Genomic DNA, 18,722 nt, shown 5'->3' with positions numbered 1-18,722 from the left:
AGCACAGAATCAAACTTGTTACTGCACTATCATTAGCAGAGTTATTGCTACATGTATGTAACAATATGCTTCAGAATATTACATAAATGCAGTTATTCACAACCTAACCATAAGCCCTACTCTTCTGCACAATGGTAACGATCAAAACTTTAACATAATAGAAACTCTTTCAAATGTCAAACATACCTGAACATTAAACATTAACAGATGTTTCCCTTTACTCAAAAACACATGAAATAACACTTAATTTCAAGATTTACTCTCCATTTCCAGCCATGTGCAAAGCATGCTGGGAACAAACAATGGTGTCTCTAAATAAAACCGCATAAATGAGCTAATTCTCTTAAAATAAATAGGTAGCCCCTTTTCCTTAATTTTATGAGGTTTATCAGTTCCTCAATTCAAGCCTTAAAATTGTGTATGTTTCCTTAAAAAAAATAGGAAAATGCATCTCTTGGTGTTATTAGTGAAATTTTCTCAATATTTTCAATAAAACTCTAACCACAATTTTCTTAATAAAATATACATCATATTTTTAATGATCACCTCAATTTTTTTAATGAAAATTACAAGACTCATGATTCATTTTTTACAGTGCAGGCAATATGCTAATGTTTCGTCTTGACGTCACAACGAAACGGCTTATGACTCGTTTGAAAATCGATTCATTTAATTGACTCAGAGTCGACTCATACTTTTTAAAGAATAACTTTATATACGCACTTGTCTTTATGTGCACTTTCAAATTTAAAACTTTGCTGGATGTTTTCATTCACTTAGAGCTATGCTACACACTACATGAAAGGTAATTTTCAAAAATCCATAATAGGGGCCCTTTAAATTTGGGTTGTTCTTCAGATAAATCTAGCATACAGTATGTCTTTAGAAGACTTCGAATATAGTGCCAAATGTAGTCATAGATCCCTCTTATGTTTCCTTTTTTTAATCATTTAATCAGCGTGAAGATTCTTCAAAATATATTTTATCTTCCACAGAAGAAAGAAAGTCATACAGGTTTAGATGAGGGTGAGTAAATTACAGAATTTAGATTTTTTTATGAACTATCCTTCAAAGAATACAGTAAATATTTCAAATATACAACATACTGATTTTTTTTCTAGGTTTTCCCCCTAAAATAAGGCCTTAAATTGTACCGCGATGTGAATTAAACAGTAAATAGCTACAATTTTTTCCAGATAATGGAACGATTTCTGGAACAGAAATTATGAAGTTCCTGCATATGAAATATAAGACAGAACCTTCTGACAACAGAAAAAAAATTCTTGTTCTCTAAAACACTTTTTAACAGTTCAAGATCAAAACTGAGCTTGACATTGTCAACTGATGTCCTTAGCCATAATCCAAGCTTGACCTTTAAGCTTTACAACTATATCTTCATAAGGTATTGTACAGTACAATCAATGCTTAAAATGAAACATTACCCTGCCAATAACTAAAAAGCTCTACCAGGATTGGCAATATCGTGATTTGCTATTCTTTACTATTCCACAAAGGAGGACAAGCTGAGTGGACTGGTATGATTCTTGTGTGAATCGATGGAACTGGTATAGTCAGGAGGAAGTGCTTGGGTTTGTACTGCAGTATAGGGATGGTGAGATGAAGAGAGAGAATGTTTTATTTGTGACTTCACACAGCGAAGCCTGCCTGAGTGGGCTGACAAGCGCTCATGCTACACAGAGTTGCCATGGAAACTGCAGGCTACGGAGGAGAAAGTGCAAGACAGAGGATATGAATTAAGTTCTGTCATTTTATCATCTACTGTTGACTACAGCGTGTGCGTCGTGGAAATGGTAACGAGACACCAAAGCAAACATACTTACTGCTCACTAATCTTCTAGTTAAGACTTTGATAAGAAAACTTCATAAGCCACCATCAGTAATGTCAATGTACTGTACAAGCATTTCTTTAGTGTGGATTACTTTAGACTTCAATCCATCAACCATTTTCTATTTCCATACTCGAAGATGATGAGATAAGCACTGCCCTACATGTAAGAGCCAGAGCTGGAATATATCTCAGCCAGAGATGGAATATAATGTTTTTTTGTTTTTTTTTAAATCCCTACAAAACATTCCATTAAGGGAAAGTTCATTCAAAAATGAAAATTCTGTCATTATTTACTCACCCAAACATGTAAGACTTTCTTTCTTCTGAGAACCTCAAAAGAATATATTTTGAAGAACCTTGATCATGCAATGGGAGGCAATGGGGTCCAAAACAAAAATGTTAATTGAGTCATATCTTTTATTGTTTTCCACATATGAAAGAAAGTCATACACGATTGGAATGACAGATTTAGATTATATAAATAGCTTGCTTTTGGTTTTTAAATAGCAATTTCACATATCTGATTGAAACGCTTCAAAATGCAGCCATGGCTCCATCTGGTGCACAGAGACCGATCAATACACTTCATGACTCCAGTCCTACATTCCTATATACTTTTTAAGTGAATATCATCTTAAAGCAAAATAATTTCAAGAAATGCTTCTTCCATGTAATTTGTGATTAAAATGAAGCAAATCTGCTCATTGTCTATCTGCTCAAAATAGATACTGTAGCAAGAGATCACTTAGTTTATGGGTCCAGTACGTTATGTTTTGCCCTAGTTTCTCATTCGCCTGATGTTCAGCTCATTTGAACATTTTATGTTCAGCAATAATGCCTTGCAGCAGAATAAGGATCAATCAAATGCTAGCTTGTTTAGAAGAACTTCAAGATCTTAAAGCTCTAAGAACAAAAAAGGGGGTAAATAAAGTAGCATCTATTATACGTCTTATCTATTATCTATCATCTATTATGTTTTAGGGCATATTATAAAATGGCATTTAAAGGAACATTCAGATTCTAAACCAAACACAAAAGACAGCATCCGTCATCTTTTCCAAACTACACCAGTCTCCACAGTAACACATCTGTCAAACCACTTGTGTATCAGTATAAAAGGATATACTGCAAACATTCTCTCACTCTATCTGCATTGTAACCAACTCCTATCAACCTTCACCAGTGACCAGACTATCAGTGGGAAAAACAGCAGGAAAAAGCAAAACAACTCAAGGACACAAAGTACATGCTCGACCAAGGGCAGATACTGCCAAATCCATTCACAGTTCTCACACATTCCCATCTCTCATTATTTAATAGTTTTACCCAAAAGTTAAAATCATCTCATACTGTAATTTACTCACTCTTATGTCCTTTTAAAATCACTTGACTTTCTTTCTACACTGTAAAAATAATAATAATAGTATATAAGTAAAATCCTGTTATATATATAAAAATGTTTCTGGCATTACCATATAGGACATTAGTACCTACCTATATATATTTATAACTTTAACTGTATACTTTATTAAATTATTTAATGTTAATATACCAATTTACTTGAACTACCAAAATCTGCTTTGTACCTTCAAATGTAGGCTACTGATATGCCACAATGATGGTTCATCGTAAATGGCCTGTCCATAAAACATGGCCAATACTCATATATGGACAGAGCACAGGGTCATTCTATCAGGGTAACTCACATCAAACTAAAATAATGGAATAAACAATGTACCATAAAACCCTAATTTACATAACAAGATAGGGACTTCTGGGACGTTATACTCTTTTCAGACTAAATTAAATGGTAATTCAAAAAACAAATTTAACATTAAATTACAATTAAATACATGCATTTTCACAGCATTTCAAAAGCCATAGCTTTTGAAAATATGTTCACAAATGATATGTATTGCATGGAAAAAGAATATGTCATTGTATTTTGACAAGGAATCTGATTGCTTGCACACTAAACGATATTTGCATATAAACTGCAGCAATGCATTGCATATCAAATTATAAACGATTTTCAATGAGCATATGGTTTTCCATGGAATTGCATCTGTTTTATTCTATCCCCTGCATGTGAGCCGAGAAGAATCAGGACAGTCATCAGACCTGCTTATAGTAGAAGTCTTATCTTTCAAAAAAAAAAAAAAAACATTCTTATTAACCCCACACATTTAAATGGTAGCATAAGTAAAGGTATTTGGCTTGTTGTCCAAATGCTTATTGGTTTCAAGTTCAAATATCTGTAAGATGAATGAAACTAAGAACAGAAGTCCCTGAGTATGATCTGAGTGACCGGCTAACAGGTCTTATCGTGCAATATGCACCATCAGCTTTACTGTACAGGTTTGCATACCGAGTTGCAATTTAGTAGTTGAGGCTATCCAACCCCACAATACATAGGGATACTGTGCATAAGCATAATGCAAATAAAACCATGCAAGTTCCTCTGTGTAAGCTGCTGCATAATCCTTTTGAAGGGGCAGTTTATCAGTTAGTGAAAATATCCTGGAAATGTACGCAGTTTATATCTTAACATCTCATTGTTAGTAAGTGTGGGAACTTTATTGGTCAATTTTATTCAAGCTAATTATTTATCATAAACATAATTATTTGAGGACAGTGATGCAATCCTAAATGCCACACTCGATGTGGATTTACAGTCTTGTGACCTTCACTTGTGTGTCTACAAAGCTAAGCCCCCTCAAAGTCAAAGATTCTGGGGGATAAGCAAAGAGCTTGTGAAGATCTATGAATATTTGAGTAACATGTTATCTGTCCTGCTGATGTGTGAATCTTCATGTTGTGTCAGCAACTGTCTGTGAGAACGTGGATTTCAGTTGGAATATAAATGACGAATAAAGATAAAGTGACAGAGAAATAAGGGGGGGGGGGGGGGGGTGATCAGGAATCACTGTGTATTCCAATCACATTACCCTTCATCACCTCCCATAGTCATCCTGCCTCCATGTTTTAATAAGGAGAAGTGAATTAGAAGATGGTGGGTTCCTTTGCCATGATGCGATCTATTCAAGCTTGATGCAAATCCACAGTCAGTCCCTGTTTGTCCAATAGATTCATCTTCGGTGAGATCACAACTACTATGAATAACATACGCTTCAATGCCTGTTCTCTATGCAATTTATATGAATACGTTATTATTTCCACTCACTCAAGAGGAAAGCATAGTGCAAAACATTGTTTAAAGGCTTTTGTCTGAGGCTTCGAGGGATGAAATGGCAATTCAGATGACTGTAAAGAAATAAAGTAAAATTAATTTAACGAAATAAGAGATCAAAAAGTTTTGGTAAACCACAAATGTTCCTAAAACACTTTTGCTCCAGTGGATAAAACCTCATATTCCATTCTCAAAGGCCGGTCATTCTCGGAGTCAAACTTTGCTGTATGGGCTGTTGGGAAAAATCCTGAAATTCACACCAGTGCGGGCATACCACATAGGTGGAACTCACGAACACACTTCTGAAATGTAAAATGACAAAAAGATCCTATGGTCTCTTGAAGTTCACAGACACAATGAAGAACATAAGTACATATCAAGAGCAAATACAGGAAAAAGTCATGTGAAAGTTGGCAGCACTGTGATTGGCTGATTACCCTGTCAATACCATTCATCATGTCTGCAACTGGTCCACAAATCCTTACAAATTGGTCAAAGAGGTGGAAACAGACAGACTAATTAAAAAAGTTACTCACAAAAACTTAACTCACAAAAATGTATATTTTTTTTATAAAATTACAATTTAGAAAAATTATTTTCTTTTTTCTTTTTTTTGAGATAGGACAGTACAGATTAACTAACGGAAGTGAAGTAGAAAATTGGATGTGGAAAGGTCCTCGAGCTGTAAAACTAATTTTACACATTACAATGATTTATAATTATTATAATGAAAAACGCATAAACTTGATGAGAATTTTATGAGACTTGGTTATGATAAATAGTACTTGCAGGGGTCAGTAAGATTTTTTTAAATTGTTTAATTCTTTTTATTCAGAAATGCCCCATCAAATTGATCAAAAGTCACAGTAAATACATTTATTTATTTATTTGAAACTGTCTACTTCAAATAAATGTCTGCTTTTGACATTGACAGTTGTATATCTATCAAAGTTTCTTCTTTGAAAAGCGTCTATATGTGGGGTTTAGACATGTGTCAAGTGAGTAAGGCTCAACTCTTTTAAGCATATCCACAAACAAATTTGATGAAAAAGACCAACCCGATCTCACAGCAATTCATATGAATTTGTAAGATTTTTGCTAAATCGTACATATTTTACGAGTTGCCCAATTTTTATGAATTCGTACAAATGGCCTACCCCTGACCCCACCCCTAAACCTACCCGTAACTGGGGTTTAGACTAATCATACGAATTTGTACGAATTAGCCACCTTTTACTCACTCGTACAAATTCTTACGAATTGGTCGTGAGATAGCGTTGAAAAGGACAAGGCCAAGCTGCTGCTTGGAATATGGTTTCTATAAATATATAAAAAAGTGCATATGCTTTTAGATGACTATGTAAAGATATGCTTACAAATATGTATGTTGTATGTGTCTGCTACTTTAAATGACTGAATTATTTTCTTTGTCACATTTTTGTAAAGTGCTGTTAATTACTCAGATTAAGGAAACACTAAAACACTATTTATTTGTATAGCTTTTTGTCCTTTTATTGTTTTGTCGACCTCAGGAAGATTATCAACAACTCTATGGAAGCTAATGGGGATCCAAATAAAGAATAAAGAATCCTTAAAATAAAATTATCACAGTTTCCACAAACATTAAACAGCACAACTGTTTTCAAGAGCAAACAATGTTTCTTGAGCACCAAATTAGCATATTAGAACGAGTTCTGAATGATCACATGATGGCACTGAAGACTGGAGTGAAATTCAGCTTTGCCATCACAGGAAGAAATTACATTTTAAAATATATTAAATAGAAAACAGTTATGTTAAATAATACAATAAAAAAATACTTCACAATATTACTGTTTTTACTGTGCAGATTTGTTGAGCATTAGATACTAAAAACAAACATTTGTATAGTAGTGTATATTTCTATAAATAAATATAATTTATTTGTATAAAAATATAAATAGTATTGGTAGGTTGTCATTAAAGATAAATTAAAGTTCCATATGCTAAACGCACTAAACTTTAAACATCACATGGAACAGGAACATGAATTCTTATTGGGACTTTGCCTCCCCACTGGTCCCGTACCATACAGCAGCTAATGCCTTTGCTGCATGTGGAAAGTGAATGACAGATTGAGTGGATAAGCATGCTGAATAACTTTTACTCAGCTCCTCAGAAATCTCCCTCAGCTATCAGTCACCCTTCTCACACACAGCAGGGGCCGCTCTCAGCCTGCCATTGCAGAGGAGCACAACTGGAAGCCCCCACTCTCTGCCTCTCTCTCCGCAGAGTAAGCTCTTACACTGCAGACGCCCACACAACACTGAAATCAAACCTTGTCTGTAGGCTGAAAAGCCGAAAAACTCTTTTCTGACAGTGTACGGAGAATCATGACAGACTGACAGACAGAAAATCAGAAAGCGCAAATATCGCTTCTTCGTAACCTCAACGTAGCACTCATGAGGTAAACCGAAGTAGGATGTAGATCGCAAGTCATCGAGGAACATTGAAAATTATGCATCACGCCGACATTCTTACCTACAGTGATGATTCAAAAGGTGAAAGCTTGTGGGTGTTTTCATGACTGGCAAACCACAGCACAACACACAACAGATGGGAAAGTAACACTTCAACAAACACTTCAACAAAGAACCGTTATGTCCACTGAGAAGACAGCAGATGCATTGCTTTGCTCCTAGTTGTGAAGTCACATAGTGAGTAAGGGTGTTCCAGATCTGCAATAATAGGCGATAATTATAATAAAGTGCTAAACCTCCAGCATTCTGCTGTGTATGTGTGTGTGAGAGAGAAAGTGTTTATGTGTAGGCAGGCCTTTCACACAGAGATGATGCTGCACCATGGAAACCTGTGCAGATATCTGCAGCTAATTATGCAGCGACCCGCTGACAGATATGAAGAGGAAAAAGCACCATGGAATTAAAGTGCCAGCTCTGGCTGCCTCCATTCTCCACACCACTAGTGAGAAAATGTGTGTGTGTGTAAGAGAGAGATAGGGAGTAAAGACTTAAAAGAGCATGGCATGATGTAATCAAGCAACTTCAGTAGAAATCCTGAAAGTAAATGTGAATCCACATAAAAATGCTTGAAGAGTAGTAGTATTAAACTGAATAAAACAAACTCGGAACAAACGCTCCTAACGTCCAGTAATTCCTTAATTAAAGATCAACTATAAAATGGCATTTGTTTGTTACCATCAAACAGTTTGGACATATCATAATGTCTCAGCACTCAATGTATACATGTATGTATGTATGTATGTATGTGTATATATATATAGTGTATAGTGTATACAGACTTTATTGATAAAGACATGGGTTACATTCCCTAAAACATGTCTTTTACCAAACCAGTGCGAGTTGAACGGATAGATCTGATAATCCACACCTCTTTAATTATTTAGTATGTTGTGAATTTAATAAACGCAGCTCCGTGCTCTATCATAATATACATTAAATGATTAAAAAAGCTGAGTATTTTCCATGGGACAAGCGTATGTAGGTCGGGGTGACCTAGTTGACAGAAGACCTACTTTAATCTGATTGGCTTGATCAAGGCGATCCAGTCCCTGCACTGTTGCTTCCTTCAAACCAGGTCTGTTTATGTATCATTAGTTCTGAAATCATCATCATAAAACTCTAAAACACGCAGAAGCCTCATATGGACCCGTATGCACATTAAAATGAATACGTTTTGATGATGCACGCCAATTAATAATAGTGACTCAACGGACTATTAAACATTAAAAAGAGGTTTTCTTGATTTCGGAAACAACAGGGACGTTTTTTTCTGATACTTTCTGCCCTTTCTAACATGAGACCCAGATAATTTAGCTGACTCTTGTTGGCCTGCTTCCCAGTCAAGATGGTTTCAGATGGATTTCTAGAGGAAAACATTCCAAGGATTTGGTGACCTTGTGAGGGAGTGATGAGTCTCTCTAAGGCACTGATTTCAAGTCTTTCAAACCACATTTGTAGCATTACAAACTATGTATATGGACAATTATGATGTTATATTATCATATAATGGACATTTGAAGAAATTTTAGTTACATAAAAAAAGCAAGTGCATACTAAATGTGCCCTATAAATTGAGCCCTATCAAACAAAATTTGTTCTGAAACCAAATAGTCTACAGGCTAAATTCATTGTGTATCAATCTAAATGCTTATTTGTCTGACCTACATGCAACAAAAATTAGAAACAATCAGCAATCTATATACAGGTAATCGATTTGCAGTAAACTTTTGCACTAAAATTCAAAGTCGTGATTACTGTTAACTTCATATCATTCGCCCACTCTCAGAGTTTGCCCTTTCATAGAACTTTGGGAACACGTTTAATAATCTGCAAGCTTAAACCACGTTACTTTTATTTATTTAGCTAATTATTAGGTGGGCTAAATGTGTCCGCTTCAACATTTAACATGATAAAACTATGAAACTGCTCCCCCCACTGAGTTTCCTAAATGATTTCTCAATAAAATAAGGAGGCTGTTATTTCTGACAAGACTACGTTTCAAACCTCTAAACGTATTACATGTCACCTATTTCTGAAGGTGATTCATATTCTGTCCCAAGAACACTAAACATTTCAGTCCCAACACATTCTCTACAATGCAAATACCATTATGTTAACTAGAGTGAATATTTAAAATAAATAAATCATTAACTAAAATGGGTTGACATTAATGCAGCCATTTTGGATGATATTTTAAAAACAAATGACAAATTATCTTAAAGTGCCCCACTTCACGTATGATACCCATTTCTGAAGTGACTGAATGACATTATAGGCAAAAAAATATTTTATTTTTATTTTTGCTGAAAAGTTGATCAACTTCCTCTTTTTTGTTGTAATAAAACACAAACATACACATTTAAAGGGGCAAATTAATTTAGGTAATCATAATAAGCAACAGTGCCAAACTGAACTTGGATTAACATGCCTACACTGCGTTTTTGAGTAAACGCATCATGACTTTGATGCTAGAAATTACAAGGGAGATCGCGACCAACAATGTTAACTTGTACTACCTAGCAAAAACCCCTTAACGCCTGAACTCCTTGGGGTCAGACAGAGGGGTCAACACTAAATCAGAGGTGGATCTGAACATTTGAGACATGACACCCGCAACATGCGCAAAGCTCTGACTTCGAGTAGGCGTTCTTTCATTTCAGCCAGCTGCGACTCAGTGCAGCAGATGCGTGAACATTCAAGCACTGCCACTGTAAAACACGTTCTTTAAAGAGCAAAAGAAACATGTAAAACATGCACTCAATTCCTACGTACCGTTTGGAGCAGTTTGTTCATTTTGGGACTGAATGAGCGTAAGGTTCGAAAAAGACGTTTTCCAAAAACGGAATTCGGCTCCCTTCCCTTCCAAAAATCCAGTGGAAATAACAGCTGGTCACGTTTTTAATCAAAAACGACACAATTCTCTATGTTATTAACCATCGTGCCTCCTTGTAGACCGTGTCCATCCCCTCTGCATCGTCGGTGCGGTTCAGTGCAATGGCTGCGCGCGTGCATACAGTGGTCTGCGGACGGACTCCCACGACGTCAATCAAACAAGTTCACCTACGCTTCACTCCTGAGTGCGAGGATTGGTTATGAAGTTGCATTATGTCTTAAATTATTCTCTCCGCCATATTATTCATTTAGCACCTCCTGCTCGCGCATGTTTACAGGCCACGTGAGTTTAGCGAGCTTATCAATTTGAGCGTCTCAGGCACCTTTATTTTCTAGTAGCTAGACTAACAAACAGCTGAGCATAATGGGCTATTTGGTTTATGTGTTAGTTTAAGCATTATTATTGTTGAAGCACAATCGTGATGTGATTCGGGTGTAAGCAATACATATTATATTAAGTAACCTACGATTGCGGCATTTTCTTTAACAGTTAAATAAAAAAAATAAAAAAACACAATTCAGACAAAAATCGGCCAATTAGCTCGTATATTTCTTCTATAAAAAATAGTTCATTAAGCATCTGCAATCAACGCACAGATTAAAAGCCGGTCTGGCATATAGAGCGGAGTCACAGATATTTATTTTCCCCGCTCAGCGTTCTGATCACTGGCTCCAGCTCTTTCTCTATTCCGGGTTTTTATTTCTGAGGGGCGGGTGAGAGAAACCCGCTGCAAGCGTTGAGAGAAAACACAAAATGTATGATTTCCAAAGAATGCTGGAGAGCCCAAAAGGAAATCAAAACAAAAAGTTGGATATTTCAAATAATATATTTCCATCCCTTATAATCTTACATGACTTTTCAGCAATGTTTCAATTAATCACAAACGTCAGAGTTGCTCAAACAATGCAGCGTTGTGGGTTTGATTTCCCAGGTAATGCATGTAGGCCTACTGGTTAAATTCCCATGACTATCTGTCATTTGCTTTAATAAACCAAATGCACAGTGTAATCGTGAGAGAAGCTTGTTTAAACTGTTACACCCTGGTCTGGAATCCAACACTCCTCAAATGAATCACCAATTATTAGACTATATAATTGACAGACTTTCAGCTGTTTGCAATGAACAAATCAAACAAAATTAAAATACCTCAAGACAACAAATGTTTCAAGTGGTTTCTCCAAATACAAAGGAAAATGCAACTTTTAATGATTTTGACAGTCTCAAAATTAACCCCTTTATGGCAAGCATCGTTACTTAGTAGAACACCCTTTTGCTGTTATGACCTGCTGCAAATGAGATGTACTGTATAAACAGACACAAGCTTCTGGGAGCGTTTCTAAGGAATCTTAGTTCATTCCTCATGAACAATGGCGTTCAGTTCAGTAATATTCTTGGGTTTGCATACTGCAACTCCCACCAGAGTTTTTCTATGGCGTTCAAGTCAGGTGACTGTGATGGCCACTGTAGAATCTTCCGGACTTCTACAACCATTCTTGGTGGAATCTGAGGTATGCTTAGGGTCCAGTTGGAAGGTTCAAAGATGCCCATGCTTCAGCTTCCTCATTGACGGCATGACATTTTCTCCTAGGATTTCCTGATACTTCAATGAATCAATCTTGCCTTCCACACGCTGCAGGTTTCCAGTGCTAGAGGATGCAAAGCAGCCCCAGAGCATCACCAAGCACCACCATGCTTAACTGTAGAGTGTTCTTTTCAGCATACATATTCTTCATCCTCAAGACATATCGCTGATCCATAGCACCGAAGAGTTCCAGTTTTGTTTCATCGCTCCACAGAACAGAATCCCAAAACTTCTGTGGCTTATTAATATTTTTTGAGCACTTTTCTTGTGCTTTTGAGTCAGTAGTGTACGTCTTGGAGTTGCCACCAAGTCTTGCTGCAGGTCTTTTGCAGTCACTTGAGGGTTTTTCTGAACCTGCCTTCTCAGAAATCTGGTTAGCCATTGATAGCTTCCTTTTTTCTGCCCTGTCCAGGTAGTGTAACCAATGTTCCTTTACGTTTGAACTTGCGAGCTATGCTCTAGGAACATTTAGTGCCTTCGCTATCTTTTTGTATCCTGTTCCTTGTTTGTGAAGGGTGATGCTATCTTTTCTTAACTTTTTGGACCATTATTTTGACTTAGCCATATTTCTAACTTGCAGTCAAACGTGACACTCAACAAACCCAGCCAGTTCAGATATTTCATGTGTTCTAGCTCAAGCACACCTGGTGCAACTAATGAAGCTCTTGTTTAGTTGCATCAGGTGTGCTTGAGACAACACCTGTTTTGCAGATTTGTTCTGTTGTGAGGGATTATATTCAGGGGGTTGAATCATTTTGAGCCTGCAAAAGGCATTAAAAGTTTCATATACTTACATCTGTCATGACAACTCTCGGAGTGTTTGTCATGGTAATGGATAATGACTATGTTGATATTTGGTCTTGGCTGAATATCTGCTACGCTGCTGCTGTTATTGTTGTTGCTGTTGATTATTTATGCTGCTGCAGAGCAAGAATGGGACTAAAGTATTGCTTCTGCCAATACAAACACGACACGCTGCTGCAAGCAAGTAAGACATGCTACTGCTGTACAAAATAGCATACATGAACTACCCATAGCAGATCTATACAGGTGGAGCTGGGGAAGGTGGAGGGTTTCTGAAAGCGTGCTGCACTGCTACAGCAAATGCTGACCAATGTTAAAAGGTTGAGCAGCGAGCTCATTGGCTACTGTTACAGCAGGAACCAATCAACTGTGTTCTATAGAGAATGATGTGAGTGCAAGCAGATTGAGTTAAGGACCTATCATCCTGCGCCATCTAGAGTTTCATGTCAGAACTTTGTGTTCATAATATAAGCACACATACAGTACCTGTCAAAAGTTTACATTACATTTTAAAATATATTCAAATAGAAAACTTATTTTAATTTATAATAATATTTCACACTATTACTGCTTTACTGTATTTTTGATTAAATAAGAGAATTGTCTCATTTGTGTGTGAAAATAAGAAATGTTGTGCTGTGAGAACATTAGACTATACAGCTCTATGATATTCATTACTGTACTCAGCCATCATTACCATGGCAACTATAGATCATGCACAAAATACACCAGTGAGCCACTTTCACTGAGCAACATTTGGCATCTCTTTTGCATCACAGAAACTCAGAATAGCCTACAATGTTTTATAGATTACGTATACTGAGCTATTTGAAGGTGCTTTGCATTACATAAAATGACAGCGGTAATTACACTTTTTTTTTTAAGGAAATAAACGTGACTGGCCATTTTCATATTCAATATTATCTAAACTGGTTAATTTGCTCAATAGTCTACAATGTGTCATAAATAAGCCTTAGTAGTTTTTAATAGACTTTACAATGTCATAAACAGCTTAAATAAACTGATAACAGACACCAGCATTCATTCAAATATAGCCAACTTACACTTAAATGTTAGAGTTAAACTTGCACACTGCAATAAAAAATGAGCAAAAAGAGTGAACAACAGACCTGATTTTGATGCTTCCTGTTTTCTCACATATAATATTTCAAGCCATTGTTGGATTTTATCCACAGGGCAAAAACTGTTGTCTTATATTTGAGAGTTTGAATGGTGTGCTGTCCCTTGAATATCTAGACTTCAGTTACATTCACTTTTTCCATATTACAGTAACAACAGGCCATCAGCTAAGAGAAATACACATTGAACACTGATGTATACTGTACAGCAATTGTTAGGAGGTTATCTGACTTAAGAGGATTCTGCTTTATTTTACAGTTGCTTAGCAACAGCCTGATCTCTGAAAAGTGCAGTGCAGAAGGAATGAATCTAAAAACTCTTAAAAAATGCTCATGCTTATTCTGTATTTTGTCCTTGACTACACCAGCTTAAATTTTATATTTCATAGACAATTCTTGCTGTGATTCATTTTAAATAGTAACGAATGCAATATCTTTATGTTCCCTCTTCCTTATTATGCATTTCTCTTAGTAATGGGTGTTGGAGGTAAACATTTATCAAAAAATATCCATTTATTGCAGTCAGAATGATTTTGAAATTGCTCATCTCAACTGCTTTAAAGGAATAGTTCACCCAAAAATGAAAATTCTGTCATTAATTACTCACCCTCATGTCGTTCCAAACACGTAAGACTTTTGTTCATCTTCGGAACACAAATGAAGATTTTTTGATGAAATCTGAGAGTTTTCTGTCCCTCCGTTGACAGCTACGCAACTTCCACTTGGATGCTTCAAAAAGTTCATAAAGAAATTGTAAAACTAATCCATATGAATTGAATGCTTTAGTCCAAATTTTCTGAAGAGACTCGATCGCTTTGCATAATGAACAAATTTAATTTAGTTTTTTATTCACATGTAAACATTGATCAGGGAACATAAACGGAAGCTCAACTGAACCTTGACGTGCAAGAACAAACCTCATTGCAGAAGCTCAAACATGCTGCGTAACACATGAAAAATGAACCTCATTGGTTCTCGCATGTCAAGCGAACATGCTTGAGCGTCCGTTTACCACAACTGATGTGTGAGTTGATGAATGTTTATATGTGAATATAGGCCTTAATTCAATCTGTTCATCGTGTAAAGCGATCGAGACTCTTCAGAAATAGCTCAAAACTGCTCAATTCATATGGATTAGTTTTACGATCTCTTTATGAATTTTTTGAAGCGTCAAAGTAGTAGTTGGGTAACTCTCAAAGGAGGGACAGAAAGCTCTCGGACTTCATTAAAAATATCTTAATTTGTGTTCCGAAGATGAACGAAAGTCTTAAGCGTTTTGAACGTCATGAGGGGGAGTAATTATTTAAATTTTTGGTTGAACTAACCCTTTAAGACTGATTGAAAACATTGTTTCTATAGGGTTGAAGAAACAACCAATAAATAAATAAATAAATAAAATAAAAATGTTCAAAAGTAAGTCTGATTGTGGTGTTTCCATGGCAGTACACCAAGGACAGCATGCAGCACTCATGCTCACACCTCTAACTCTGCCATTGTCTCAACGCTTCATTTCTAGAGCTTCTGCTAAATGTATGTGTGTGTTCTTCTTTCTAAGATGAGATCAGGAGAACATCTTTACACTTTTGACACTGATATGAAAATCAAGTAGTGTGAACTGCATGTGATCCATATAGCAAAGCTGTTGTCATATTGTAAATAAAAAGTAGTGTGCCAAACATTTACATGGACACCATAATGTAAGCATAATAAAAATGTGAAAACTCTTTAAAGTCGGCATGAAACGGAAGTTGTAATAGTCTTTTCTTCCCTATATTGGGATGAATATCTGTATATGAAACGGCTTCTTGAACAACTGTAGGGGGGACATTATTTTGTCCATCGGGATTGTTTGGATCATTGGGGTTTGCTATTGGTCGATCTCATGTGAGTGACAGGTTGATCCCGCCCTCGTGCCAGCAAACATGTCATCAAATAAGAAACAAGGTGTTTCTACAAGTGGGAGGGGAAGTTATTTTGATTTAAGATTTTGAGGGCACATTAATAAAAAATAAATAAAAAAAATGTAATAATTTATAATAAATACTGCAATATTCCATAAACAAATGAGAAATGTCACTATTGATTTCATGGTGACTGCACATAGAATCGCATACATGTAATATTTATCAAGTCTTCCACCATCTCAAATTCTGTCTCATTTATTGGTAGATATCACTAAGATTAGTAAATTTATACATTTCTATTTGGCAGACACTTATCTGAAGAAATTTGCATTACATTCAACATATTGTAACTACCAATGTGCTTGTGGAACCTGACTTTATTTACTTTGACATAGAAATACTAGTTTCTAATCCTAATGTATAATAATACCTCATTATTCGTGTGGTAATTCGTGTGGCAATTGGGTAATTTGCAGAACTATTTCTTTTTATGCTAGCATGGGGAGAGCTGATGAGAAGAACTACTGGTTTAGAGGTCTCTAATGACCTGTTGCTGAATGTGTAAATGCTCTTTTGCTTTTTGGCTGTCAGGGACAATGAAACTTCAGTGGATAGTCTTGCTTGCTTGTTTGCTTTTCTCACTCAGTGCTATAAAAGATGGAGGTTCTGCTGTACCTTTCTATGATGGATGATCCAATAAAATCTTCTGAGATATGACATAAATCAAGTTTCCTTGATAGTTTCTTATGGTGTTCAGTAATAATCTCTGGCCTTACTTTGCAGTGCAATATTCATGATAGTTTAACCACAGATGTCACCCCATGAAAAGCTTATTAAAGAATCATCCCTAATAATCTTGGGTGAGTCATAATTGTGGTGTATTAGTAATCTTCATCGCTCGCTTTACTCATGTGGCAACTCTGTATATTTTCATTCTTTTTATTATTAGATTTAAAATCAACATACTCATGCCGAGCTTTAATTGAGTTTAAATGTAATCTAAAATAGAGATGCTATGAAATTAACTAAAAATGTAAATGCTTTATGATAACGACCTTGTTATTGTTATTAATAAATTAATCACGGATGACTGCGAACTGTGCATTTCTACAGTGGCATCATGTACCTTTAATAGGTTGAGCTGCCAATAGACTTTTATTGAGAGACTATATTAGGTTTAAAATGTAGGCACAATAGAAGGCCTACACAGAGTGTGTGTGTGTGTGTGTTCTGCAAATATGGTTCTCTCTGGCAAGCACAGAGGACTGTCTTACTCCAGGATTGCTTTGCAAGCAACAAAGCTGATTATTTTTCCCTGCATTAATCCAAATTAGGTGTGCCTTAGCAAGCACAAAGATGATGATTTTTTTTTTTTTTTTTACCGAGAACGTGGGCAGTTCAGTCCGCATGCCCGCAAGCATCATAATATACTTCTGAGACATATCATGTTTTCAGAATTAGGTTAGTGAAACAGAGTGAATCTAATGCACTGATTTGTTATGTCAACTGGGAACTTGTTTTCATAGAACTTTAAATCATGAACTGGACAGTGGAATCAATGGAAAGCTACCAGTGAGTGCCCTCTCTGGGAAGAGATGTCACGTTGCATGCATTATTGATGTGATATATAAGAAATATTGGTGAGAATGCTTTATTTACCACATTCATACTTTATTTGCTCTCTTGATCAGTTTTTGCCTATTTTGGTCAATCATTTTTTATTATTTTAACAAGTGACAAGTTCTCATAAAAGATTCATTTTCTAAGATTGTTTTATTTACTCAAACATTAAACAATGTAAAACCACACATGTATATTTATAAGACAGATTTACAATACCTGATAATAACCAAAATAAAGAGGCACACAAAATCCTATTTTGAAATAAAATGTAAGATTATGATGCCTTTTGTTAGGACTTTCTTGAATATTAAAGGTATAGTGGAGGATTTTTTACTTCCGGGTGGATCACCTATACTATTGGTCCTCCTAACTGTCAATCATTCTGGTTAATCAATCAAACTTGTTCAAAAAGTGGAGAGGGCGGGTCTTATCTAAAATTCGGAAAGATCCTCCACTATTTAATTTTCATGAATGACATATCAAGGGACATATTTGTCACCATATTTTGAAAATAGCCCACATAATCTTCCTCAAATTATAAGCACTTTTGAACATTGTTCGATTAAAGTCACTACCAATATTTTACTATTTTGATAAATAAATAATTATTTTTTAAATTATTGAACATAAGAAATAATTCATCATTGATTAAGAAACTTGAGGTAGGTTTTTTTGTAAACAGAGATAGTCTACTAAAAAAGTAATTCACAAACATCTAAAGCAATAGAAATAGAAATTAATAAAAAATAAATAAAAATAAGTCATATGAAACTTAAAAATAGCCACCTTCAGGAAATCAGTGGTCACACACTTATAATGAAACCATTTTTTATCAACAGACCTGTTTTTGCATCTTTCTTGTTAAATGATGAACAAAGAGAGTCACAGATAACTTTAAATCGACACAAAAGCCTAAAATTGGGCTTAGAATCAGTGACTTTACATGGAGTTGAAACTGGCCACAGAGAGTTCGCAGTTTTAACCTAGCCTATTGCCCATCTCCTTTGAGTCCCAAATAATCAAAAACAGTACATTCATTATAAAAAATAAAACGTTTAAATAAAAATCTACTTCAAAGCACATGTTTTTCAAAGATTTTATTTGCAAGCGCTTGCAAATTAGTGCAGCCACACAGAGTGAACAGTAGAGGTCGCTGCTGCTCTCTTATTAGAGTTGGTGACGAGCGCACAGGTAGATTGAGTCTCGTTAGCGTAATCCA

At 35.6% G+C, this 18,722-nt stretch overlaps 1 protein-coding gene across 2 annotated transcripts in view; it reads right to left on the bottom strand.

The window, feature by feature from the left end:
* Positions 1 to 10,726, bottom strand: part of lrrc7 (leucine rich repeat containing 7) — a 123,971-nt gene extending 113,245 nt beyond the window's left edge. Inside the window, exon 1 of one of the 2 annotated variants that reach the window (XM_079883696.1) lies at positions 10,331 to 10,726. The gene's annotated coding sequence lies outside the window, so the exon portion shown is untranslated. The remainder of the gene's footprint in view (positions 1 to 10,330) is intronic. The other variant, XM_079883697.1, reaches the window with a different exon arrangement.
* Positions 10,727 to 18,722: the final 7,996 nt, after the last annotated feature.

Source organism: Squalius cephalus, assembly GCF_949319135.1.
Source record: "Squalius cephalus genome assembly, chromosome: 10".
NCBI classification, from domain to species: Eukaryota; Metazoa; Chordata; class Actinopteri; order Cypriniformes; family Leuciscidae; genus Squalius; species Squalius cephalus.
The sequence above is the reverse complement of the archived record's forward strand: the minus strand, read 5'-3'. Positions and strand labels throughout refer to the sequence as shown.